Source organism: Grammomys surdaster, unplaced genomic scaffold, assembly GCF_004785775.1.
Source record: "Grammomys surdaster isolate TR1022 unplaced genomic scaffold, NIH_TR_1.0 191, whole genome shotgun sequence".
Classification (NCBI taxonomy): Eukaryota; Metazoa; Chordata; class Mammalia; order Rodentia; family Muridae; genus Grammomys; species Grammomys surdaster.
The window spans coordinates 7128819-7140311 of NW_021604636.1; the positions used below are offsets into that span (position 1 = coordinate 7128819).

At 40.9% G+C, this 11493-nt stretch overlaps 1 protein-coding gene across 9 annotated transcripts in view; it reads left to right on the forward strand.

Annotated features, from left to right (window-relative positions):
• Baz2b (bromodomain adjacent to zinc finger domain 2B) overlaps nucleotides 1-11493 on the forward strand; it is a 304725-nt gene that overhangs the window by 74249 nt on the left and 218983 nt on the right. For all 9 annotated transcript variants that reach the window (XM_028769276.1, XM_028769275.1, XM_028769278.1 and 6 more), the window contains exon 4: nucleotides 10749-11096. The gene's annotated coding sequence lies outside the window, so the exon portion shown is untranslated. The remainder of the gene's footprint in view (nucleotides 1-10748; nucleotides 11097-11493) is intronic.

The following is an 11493-nucleotide window of genomic DNA, read 5'->3' on the forward strand; positions in this document are numbered from 1 at the left end:
GTAACAAACCCCAGCCATTTTTATTACCTCATTTCTACCAGAAAAAAAAAGTTTCTTCTACTGTGCATTCATTTCCTTTTACTATGTCTATTCAAGTAGCAATCACACGTCACAGTTACCAGATGTGTGTGAAAGCTAGTCAGATGGACTGTGTATTCCTCAAGAGCTATTGTCTGTCCTTTCTCCCTGCAGATACATATTGGTAATTTCTGACCTTAAAAATGTAATACACACAAATATAAACTGTAAATTTCCCAGACACAAAAGAACTATAATACACTCTATAAATAATAACATATGCAGTAGGCATCATAAAATTCACATAGCCAGTTAACTGTCACACAATGCTTTAGTTGCTTTTCTTTTCTTTTTCTTTTTTCTCTCTTTGGTTTACCCAAACAAGGTTTCTCTGTATTCTTCTGGCTGTCCTAGAACTCTCTCTGTAGTCCAGGCTGGCCTTGAACTCAGAGATCAGCCTGTGTCTGCCTCCTAAGTGCTAGGATTGAAGGCGTGTGCCACCATTGAACACTCGCTTTAGTTAATTTTCAATAAAATCTCTTTATTGTCTGATTTCTGGATCTTGGTTCTGGTTTTCTGTTATTGGGGCCCTGTGTTCTACACAAGTGTTGTACTACTGAGCTACACCCTGTTCACCATACTCTTGTTCTGTATTCCTAACAGTATCTATCTATTGTTGTAAGTTTTCAGTGGATGTAGTTCTGACACGAGCTCATTATTATTTTTGTTTAATTAAATTAATAAGATGAAAGTGAAACAATAAATATGTATGATGGGGCCTGGTGTGGTAGTGCATTCCTGTAATAACTAGTTGAGACAGAAGGATAAAGAATTTAAGGACAACAACAGCAACAACAAAAAAAAAAGAAAATGAAAACTATGTCCATAAAAAGACGTGTGTTAAACCTCTTTATCAACGTGAACAACTTGCTGAATTGTTTATAACTTTCAAATATTAGATTATATTTACATTTTTTATTATTTCAGTGCAACACTTCAAATTTTATTCACTTTATATGTTACTATACATAAGATATATGCAATATACAATATTTATTTATAATTATATATAATTACATATACTCTATATGTATTCTAACATATAGTATATATAATTTATAATATATAGTATTACAAGTATTTTATATTATGATATACAGTATTATACACACACACATATATATGTGTATATATACATATATATATATATATATATTCATTCACACACACCATTTTGAGTCAGGATTTCATTATGTAGCCTTGGCTGGCCTGGAACTCTCTGATGTCCACTGCCTCTGCCTCCTGAGTGCTGGGATTAAAAGTGTGCCCTACTCTACCTCGTTCTCATTCCTTGCTTAAGTCTAGACCAGTGGTTCTCAACTTCCTAATGCTACAACCCTTTAATACAGTTCCTCACATTGTGGTGACTCCAAACCAGAAAAGTTATTTTTGTTGCTACTTCATATTTAGAAGTTTGCTACTGTTATACATTGTAATCCTGTTATAAATTGTAATATAGACAGCTGATATTCGAGCCCCGTGAAAGGGTTGTTTAGCTTCCTCCAACTCAAAGGGGTGGAAACATACAGGCTGAGAAACACTGTTCTAGACTATTAACAAAACCTATAACAAAAGTTGTAAGAATTGCTTTATGAACATGTCCATGATATGAATAGTCCCATCTCAGCCCGTTTCAACCTACCAGTGTGATATCTCTGAACAGAGTTGGGAAGACACAGATGCCTCGCTATGTAGTTATGGTGGTTTGAATAAGAATGGACCCCATAGGCTCATCTCTGAATGTAGTCCCCAGGGAGTGACACTGTTTAAAAGGATTAGAAAGATTAGGTATGATCTTATTGGAAGAAATGTGCCATTTGGTGGGGGGAGGGTAGGGTGTGGGCTTTCAGAAGCCCATGCCACGCCCAGAGTCTCTCTCTTTCTAAGGATCAGGATGTAGCTCTCAGATTCTTCTCCAGTACTTCCCTGCATGCCTCCCGCCATGATAGTAGTGTGTAACAGGGCCCTGGCTGTCCTGGGCTTGGTCTGTAGACCAGTCTAGCCTCAAATTCACAGATGGAGACTTGCGGCTGACTCCTGAGCTGAGATTAAAGTTGGGACCCACCAAGCATGGCTCTTAATTTGCTTTATTGATCAGTTCTTAAAATGAGTTGGGGCCGAGTTCTTTAGTGGAGGAGCACTTCCATGTTATGCATATGAAGCTGCAATTGCCATAGATTCTAGCATTGCAAAAAGAACAACAGCAATGGGCTGCTCTTCCAGAGGACCTGGGATCAGTTCCCAGCACCAGCACGATGATGGCTCCCACCATCTGTGACTGCAGCCCCAGGAGACTTGACACCCCTCCTCTCCTCCTCTGACAGCAGGCACAGCAGAGGTATATAGACAGACATGTGGGCTAAACAGCCATACACATAAACAAAACAAACAGATGCAAAAAGAACAGCAAACCCCTAAGAAACAAATGAGATGATCTTGCTATACTTGGTATTAAAAAAAATGTCTGCCATTTGCTAGGCGGTGGTGACCCATGCCTTAATGCCAGCACTTGGGAGGCAGCCGCAGGCAGATCTCGGTGAGTTCCAGCCTAGTGTAGAGAGTAATCCTAGTAATTTACACAGGGAAAAATCCTGCCCTGAAAAACAAAACAAAAAATGGCCCTCATAGGCTCATATTTGAACTCTGGTTCTACAGCTAGCAGCACTGTTTTAGATTATACTCTTAGGAGTTTGGGCTGACCTTGAAGATGTAGATCTATCGGTTTCAGGCCCTGGGCTCTATATCCTGGCACCACTTCCTGTATTGTCCTAGCTTTCTTTTCTGAAGTGGCAGCAGCCTGGCCTCCACCATGCATTCCCCGCTGTGATTGGCTACATCCTCTGAAGCAGAGAGCCAAAATTCACCCCTCCTCCCTGAATCTGACTCTTTTGATCAGTGTAAGAAAGATAACTAATACAGACCTTTCCCTAGCTAAAAATGTGACTTTGAAGAAAAATACTTGCTATGATTTGGTCTAGTACTGTGGCTTGTAATGATGTACATTGTCTCCTGTGGCCAATGGGAGATGTTCATATTGGCCTCCTTAAATTGACTCCCAAGTCCTCTTGACAAGGCATCAACAATTGTTAATGGTTTCCATATGTATGGAACATCCTGTATGGCAGAGTGTTCTAAATTCATCCTAAGTATTTCTGCCCCAAACTTGGAATCAGCTCTTGCTTCTGGGAATTCTCACAGGCAGATGGTGTTTAGACGCCGTCACCTGAGTACTATGGTGTGTGCTGGGTGAAATTACACTAGTCCCCTCTTCTTGATATTTACAGTAGGCGCATGCTAAGAAATAGGCCGCTTTAAATATAAACTATAGAATGAGTTCATTTTAAAGAAGAACAGTTTTTCATGTTTCTCATCTGGCCCGCATCAAAGGTTAATTTCCCCCAAACACCTGCTTATTTCTCTGCTCATTCTCAGACTAGGGATGAAGACCCTGAGGGCAATAGCACAAAGACATTGTTACTGATAACAATAACAGTTCATTGTTATTCTGAGATTCTTTTTTTTTAGGGTACTGCGGGAGGATTGTATTGTTACCGAATATGATTCAGCTGTGCTTACTTGGTGCCTGCTTGGGGCTGAATGGGGGAGCATGCGTGTTAAGTATGTGTTCCACATTGAGCTATACCCCAAGCCCTCATAGTGTTTTTAAAAGACATGGCTAATTCTTTTCTGTACAGTTTTGCCAACCAATACAAGTTTGTCCTTTCATGTAGTGTCTCTCTTTTTTTTTTTTGGTTATTCAAGACAGGGTTTCTCTGTGTAACCCTGGCTGTCCTAGAACTCACTCTGTAGACCAGGCTGGCCATGAACTCAGAAATCCGCCTGCCTCTGCCTCCCAAGTGCTGGGATTAAAGGCGTGCGCCACCACCGCCCGGCAACGTAGTGTCTTTTCCATACTCAATTCTCATTTGATTTCATATAGTTCTCCAACCATGTCTACTGAACAGACTTTATGAGAAAGTCACAAACTTGTTCAGTTTCTTTTGCCACCCTGCCCCGCCTACTCCTGGGTAAACTTGTGTTTGACACTTTGTTTGATTTCACTTGACAAAAGCTTGGGTCAAATACAATGATGGAGAGCACGCGCGTGTCTCCTCTTACCTGCTTTTTGGTGCAGTATTTGCCCCAGTTTATTGTTAGGTACTCCTTGTCACATTAAGTGTCCTTCCTGAAGAGGCCTGTGGTACTCTGCTGTGGCAGTGCCGTGGGTCATCCGTCCATTACCCTACAGCAGACACTTGGCTTATTGCTGAGCTTTTTCTATAATGAGCTGAACCTATATACCCATTTTCATCATTTTGAGTTAGATTTCTGAAAGTGAAATTTGCTATCCCGAAAGTACATAGGGGTGTAAACTTTGTTAAAAGCTGTAAAATTCTCCCATTGTTGGGATTTTCTTCTCCATTTTGTACTCAAGTAAACTAAAATGTAAAAATGGGGTGTGGGCCACCCCATTTCTCACAAGAGCTTTCCTAAGAGGCTGTTCTATGAAACTTAGAATTTTTGGGGGGAGGGGCAAACTAATGGATGAGAGATAGTATCTGAGTGATTTAATTTGCATTTCTCATTATACAAAGGTTGTGTTTTTACTTAAAAAACATCTGCATTTTTTTTTCATGTAAAATCTGTTTTTATCTCTTGCATTTTGCTGCCCAGTTGTTTTGCTCTCTGTCTAAAAATACCCATTTTATGTCAGGTTATTAGTTGTGTGTGTGTGGCAAAGTATATTTCACAGGTCATCGTTTAAGTTTTTTTTTTTTTTTTTTTTTTTTTGGTTTTTCGAGACAGGGTTTCTCTGTGTAATCGTTTAAGTTTTTACTTTGCTCTTGAGGGTGCAACCCCCCTTTTCCATAAAGTTTATTTGATGTGATGAAATTCAGCAGTCTTTCACTTTATTGTATATGACTTCAACATGGATAGGAAGGTTTTTCTCTACCTCCAAGGGGTTCCCCTATAGTTCTACACTACAAGATGCACATTTTATGTGGAAACATCTGATCTCTCTGAAAAATGATTCTTGGAAAGATTGAAGTTTATTTTTTTCAGTGTGGAGACTCAGTGATTTAAACACTAGTTAAAGTCTGTGTCTGCTGTGAGACACACCTTTTATCTGTGTTACATACATGTCGTCACATCTGTGTCTCACTGTGAAACACACCTTTTGTCTGTGACATGTTGTCACTTGAGTCAGCTTTGCATCCTTGTTACTTATGGACAACTAACTTATAAATGCTTCACAATAATTCAATGTCTAGTCTGACTGCTCACCACTCTGCTTTTTTTTTTTTTTTTTAAGCTTTCTTTCCCTCATGAATGTTGCAGTGAGTTTCTGCTTATGGTAGTTAGTTACTACAAACACTTAGAGAGGAAGTCAAGTGGGGGGAGGCAAGGTGAGAGGTGAGGGAAGAAGAAACAGGAAGGGAAGAAGTCCAGCACTGGGGAATCTTTGTTCTAAAGTTGGGTATATACATTTTGAAGATTTATACTTGACTTTGGTGGCTACCATTAAAAAAGCCATGGAACACAGTGTTAAACTCTGCCAACCGTCTTATGACTGACATTTTCCTACACAACCTGGACTGTAGTTAGTGACTCTAGCTTCGACCCAATTCCCTAAGCTAAAAAATCCCTCTAGCCCTCCTCCCACTCATTCTTCCCCTTAATTCTGTTGTCCTTTAGTCACACTGAAAATTTGCCCCAGATTATCAGAGTTTAAGCCTCCAATGCCACTGCCTCTTACAGTCTTTTGTGAATTGTTTATTTCACTGTATTTGCTATTAGTTATGATTTTGATACACAGAGTCTTGCTGTGTAACCCATGCCAGCCTTAGACTTGTGGGCCTCTCCCTCAGTCTCCCAGTGGCTGGGATGACAAGCCTGCACCGCTATTCTAAACTGAACAATCTCTTGATACTCCAGCCTATCATTTCAACCGCCTGTGCTGTTAGTATTCCTTTAAACCAAGGTCAATCATGTTAATCCTTTACTAACATTTGCTGGCTCTCAGGATAAATCCCCCCACCTTACCATAAACCTTTAGCCTTTCAGTATCAGATGACAGCCCCTCTTACAGCCTCAGCCTGGTCAGTCCCTCCATGTCTGTCATGTCTTCATTCTGCACACTGAATGTTCCTATTTAAATGCATTTCTTTATTTTATATCATTATTTTGCATTTTCAAAGTAAAGTTTCTCTGTGTAACACTGGCTATCCTGGAACTCACTCCATAGCCCTCACTGGCCTTCAACTCAGAGATCCACCTGCCTCTGCCTTTCAAGTACTGGGTTTAAAGGTTTGCCACCACAACCCTTCTTAAGTGCATTTCCCAGCAAGGGGTGTGTAAATGGGGATTCTTGAGTTTAGAATAGCTCTTCCCTCAGTCCCTAGCCTCTTTTGTCAGGTAAGCTCTTAGAATGAGATCCCATTCAAATGTAGTCTTTGATAAAGCCTTTTAAGCCTTGTCAGAATTTAGTAACTCCATTTTTAATCTCACAAAACTTTATTGTGTTTTTATGAAGTGGATTGTCTCTTAGGAATTTCGCACTTTCAACATCAAACAGAAAATGAGTTCTTCATGTTTTTGCAGCATCTCACGCAGTGCATAGCATACAGCAAGCACTCAAGCATAGCATACAGCAAGCACTCAAATGTCTGTTCAGTGAGTGAAAACAGTGTCCCACTAGCAATTGGGACAGAAACAAAGATATGACCTGGCACTACAGAGCGGTGTTCTCACCCTTTCTAACACTGCCACCCTTAAACACAGTTCCTTACGTTGTGGTGCCCCCAACCATTGTTAGTTTGTTGTTTGTTGCTAGTTCATAACTGCAATTTTGCTACTGTTGCGAATCATGATGAAAATATGATACTTGATGCCCAGTGGGGTCGAGACCCACAGGTTGAGAACCTCTGCTATAGCGAGCATTTTCTGTCTCTCTGTGTCTCTGTCTCTGTCTCTCTCTCTTTCTCTCTCTCTCTGTACGTGTCTGTGTGGTTTTGTTGTTGTTTACACAGAGTCCTTACTCTTTTCGGAACCACTGGCAGTTTTCATAGTAGTAAATTGGCTCTCTCTACCTTGGTCCTTAAGCCAGCTGTTGCTTTATGGAAACAAGTACAATCCTTTATAGTTCACAGTGGTGCATAATTAGTCTGTGTGGCAGATAGACGGTCCACAGAAGTTCAGAATTAAGATTGGAAGAGATTGTTCCATCATTAAACCCTCTCACAGCTGTGCACATGGCTAAGTGCTGAATTAGGTGATCTCAGGTAGAAGACAAAGTGCTGTGGGAACCGAATAATTTTATAACTATTGTAATTATTTTATCTGATTTTTCTCAACTCTTGAGTTAATCAGTAGAAAGATCAAAGAGAAAACCTGGAAATGGGATGACATGATCTCCACAAGAAGCAGAACACAGCTTTGTCCCAGCGTGTCAGTGCTGGAGTACAGCCCGAGGTTCCTAGTGCTTCATTACCTTAAAATATCCCTTTGGAAATACAGGCTAAATTGTCCAGCACGGTAGCGTGCCCCTGTCATCCTAGCACTCAGAAGGCAGAGGCAGGTGGATCTCTGTGAGTCCCAGGCTAGCTTGGTCTACAAGGTGAGTTCTAGGACAGCCCATAGCTATGTATAGAGACTGTGTCTCAAACAAAACAGTGTGTGTGTATGTGTGTGTGTGTGTAATATTGGATAATGAATTGCTTTCAATGACCAAATAACAGAAAGGACCCAAAGCTGTGTTTCAATATAAAAATGAAGTTTTTATTATTGATAGGAAAATATAGAAATTGATTTAGAATTTTGGGTGTCAAATATTGACTTACATCAAACTTTGTTTGGTGGCAGTTAGAGACTGCCACCAAAGAATTTCCTGATTATACGAGAAACTCTTGATTATAAGTTTTCAAATGTTCTGAAAAGACATTAATATAAAACTCTTCACTATAACCACTTCTTAGGTCCAAACCTTTTAAAGAGGCTAAGGCTTACTTTGCAGCTCAGTGTCACACAACCAGGAAAAAGACAACTTTTTATTGCTGGTGGCTTCAATGTAAATTTCATGTACACACTTTTTTGTTTTTTTGTTTTTTGTTTTGGTTTTTTGAGACAGGGTTTCTCTGTGTAGCCCTGGCTGTCCTGGAACTCACTCTGTAGACCAGGCTGGCCTTGAACTCAGAAATCCGCCTGCCTCTGCCTCCCAAGTGCTGGGATTAAAGGTGTGCGCCACCACCGCCCGGCTTCATGTACACACTTTTAAAACATTTTGAACTCTGGTTCTATAATCACTCACAGGAATGATACTCTTTTTATAGTGACTAGTTGATCATTATGTAGACATATATATTTTTCTTTATGTTTCCTTAACTTAGTTACTATACTTTTCCCCCATGCCCTCTCCCCCAACAACACACAAGAAGTCAAGCAATGTAAATGACATATCCTTATGAAACCCATTGTTTAGGAACCAACTTAGCATCCATAGACCACATTTTACTTTAAAATATTGTAAAAATACACATTTGGAGGGTATTTGCATGACATATTTAAGCAGAATAACATTCTGGGTTGTAGAAGTTCTGGTGTATCAGTCATCTCTGTTTAAGGAGAATTGCATCTTAAGAGAACTCTGAAAGTCAAGACAACTTGAAAACAACCCCTTTCCTTAACAAATACTGACATACCAACATTCAACTTTATATACAGAAATATTGCTAAATTTCATGAGAATAATGACCACCATTGTAGAATAATACGTGAGTTTTCGGTGTGACTGAGGATCATAGTCTACATGCTACTGTTCATATTTACATTTTAATCTATGTTTTCCTGGACTTTATTAGTCAATTCTGAGATGGTGGAATTGACGACCTGGTCATATATGTGTAGAGCTTGGCCTTGGAGTTAATTAAATATGAGTTAATAATATATTGTAAGAGAATTATTGTCTTTATTATAGTTATTAGGTAGTTACTGAAATTATAGTTTGAAGGAACGCAGAGCATGGCAAACTCAGGATTAAATCATACATCTGAACCTTAGGCCAGCTTTACTATAGAGACAGTTTGCTGCTAAAAGAGAAATTGTATGTCATTGAAATTAAATGCTTTTCTGGGGATGGAAGATTCCAGTTTTTAATGAAATTACTGAGTGTGGTGTAGTGAAATGATTAAAATCTGTATTCCGGGAATGTGGCAGGGGAAAAAAATCAATAAGTGCTAGCACAGCTTTGCTGCTCAATGTGAACCCTAAGATTGAAATAAACTACTACAAAAATAATAATTAAAAACATATCAGCACATTAATTTATTTAGCATCAGTCTCCCGAGACATCATCTTCACTAATTTTTAGCATACATTACTATGTAATGAGCAGCCGTCTTTTCAGATGCCCCTATTAGACAGCAGCATCGCTGCCCTTCCCCCACGCTCCTGCCTCACAATCATTGTACTTGCACTTATTATGTTACAAATGACCGAGGTAAGGCTGACATTCTCAGTGCATGCAAAAAGACCTAGTCTGCCAGCTTTTTTTTTCCTTCCTAATGAAGCAGCTTTGTGAAATCTCCCCATGTGTTAATACTAATGAAGATCCTCCAGCACAATTAAAATCACAGCCAGTGGTTGAGGAGGAAACATAAAACAATAGCATCTTTTAAGATACATCTAGCCACATATGTATGCATAAAATAATATATGGTCAAATTATTCTCCGATAACTAAATTTTTACTTGGTCTTCATCCTGAAAACTAAATTATCTAATTTGTAATTACATAAACTTTTTTTATGTTTATTGTGTCCTTAAGGGGGAAAAAGGACACCTTAATGATTTTTAAAAATTACCTTTCTTTCTTCATGGGTAATAATGTGTACAAGATTAAGGATTTTTCTTTTTTAACTCGTTTTTAGGAGGCTGCGGGTACACTGTTGGAGGGAACGGGGTGTTCTTTACCTTTAGTTTAACTTGATTGGTTGAAGGGAATTGGGGAGTGGAAGGTTAAAAATTGAGACAGCCAGATGACATTCTGGGGCTCAGATAGAGTACAGCACGTTTAGTTGGTCTTTTAAAGTGTTTAGTTCTTACATTTAAATTAGCTTTTTTTCCCTAACCGAAACTAGAAAAAACAACGAGATTAAGGCGTACAGATTATACAAATAATTGTAAAAGGACTTACTGTTTAAACGTCTTTCATTTTAATATTATTTTGACTCACACCAGTTTAATTCGTCCATGGAAAAGCATTCGTAGTTTACCCTGAGATCGCCTTGCGCCCCGCTTTTTTGAGCCCTAGCATGCACAAATTCTTGGCATATTAATTTAGCGTGTAGGTTCCAACACAATTCCTAGTTTACAAACATAAAAGTTGGTGGAGATGGCTAATCTATGTTCCTCAATAGTCCGTTTACGTTTCTTAAAAAAAAAATAAGTATTCAGTTCTGTCCCCCCCCTCCCCGCCCCCCGAAAAGCAAAACAAAACATTTAAGTTTCTTAACTTTTTCCTGGGACGAGGAGCGGAGCAAACTCAAAGATACAGTATTCTTGGAATGAAGAAGCAGCCCCCTCCCTTGGCTCCTTTTAGAGCTGATAGGTCATTTATTACTGGAACTGAAATGGTATAAACAATTCTCTCGCTCTTTTTCCCCTTGTTAACAGCAACTTTCATTGTTAGAGAGAGGAGAGAGAGAGAAGCCTTGTTGGTTGACGTCACTTGGTTCATGAAGCCTTCGCCTAGAAGTGAAGCTGCTGAACAAACCTTGAGAAGAATCATCTCCTGCTTCAATCTGCTGCTGGATAGGAACTAATCAGAGAGAGAGCGGCGGAAGACGGGGACGGAGGGAGCCAGGGCTTTCGCGATCACGGATCTCACCTCCACTCCAACTCCCTAGACTTTCTTGCAGAAATTATCAGAGAAATAAGGAGGCGGTGGGGATTCCGAAAAGCTTAACCCGCACCCGGGAAGGGCGAAAATCCCTTCCCCCGCAACTCAGTTCGAAAGTGAAGGTGAGTTTGAGAGCCGGGGTGCGAGGGTGCGGGAGAGGTGGGTTCCGGGCGGAGAGCGGCGGCTGCGGGCTGGAGCCCTCCCGAGGCGCCCGCCGCTGTTTACCCGCGCCGCCCGCCCGGTGTGTCTCTTTGTTGTGCGGGCTGCGACGCAGCGGTGGCTCTGGGGTCCCGACTAGAGTCCCGGGCGGAGGGTGCGGGGCCCTGGTCCCGGGCGGGGTGGGGGGTGCGGGCTCCGCGGAACGGAAACTTTGCTGGGAGTGCGGGCGCGGGCGCGGGCGGCCGGGCCTCGTCCCTCCATTGTGCCTGCCGCCCTCGCCGCCGGCCTCGCGGCGTCGTCCAGCCCGGCCCGCTGCGGCGCCCCGCGGGGCAGTTCCCGAGGCGCCGGGCCCTGGCCGCC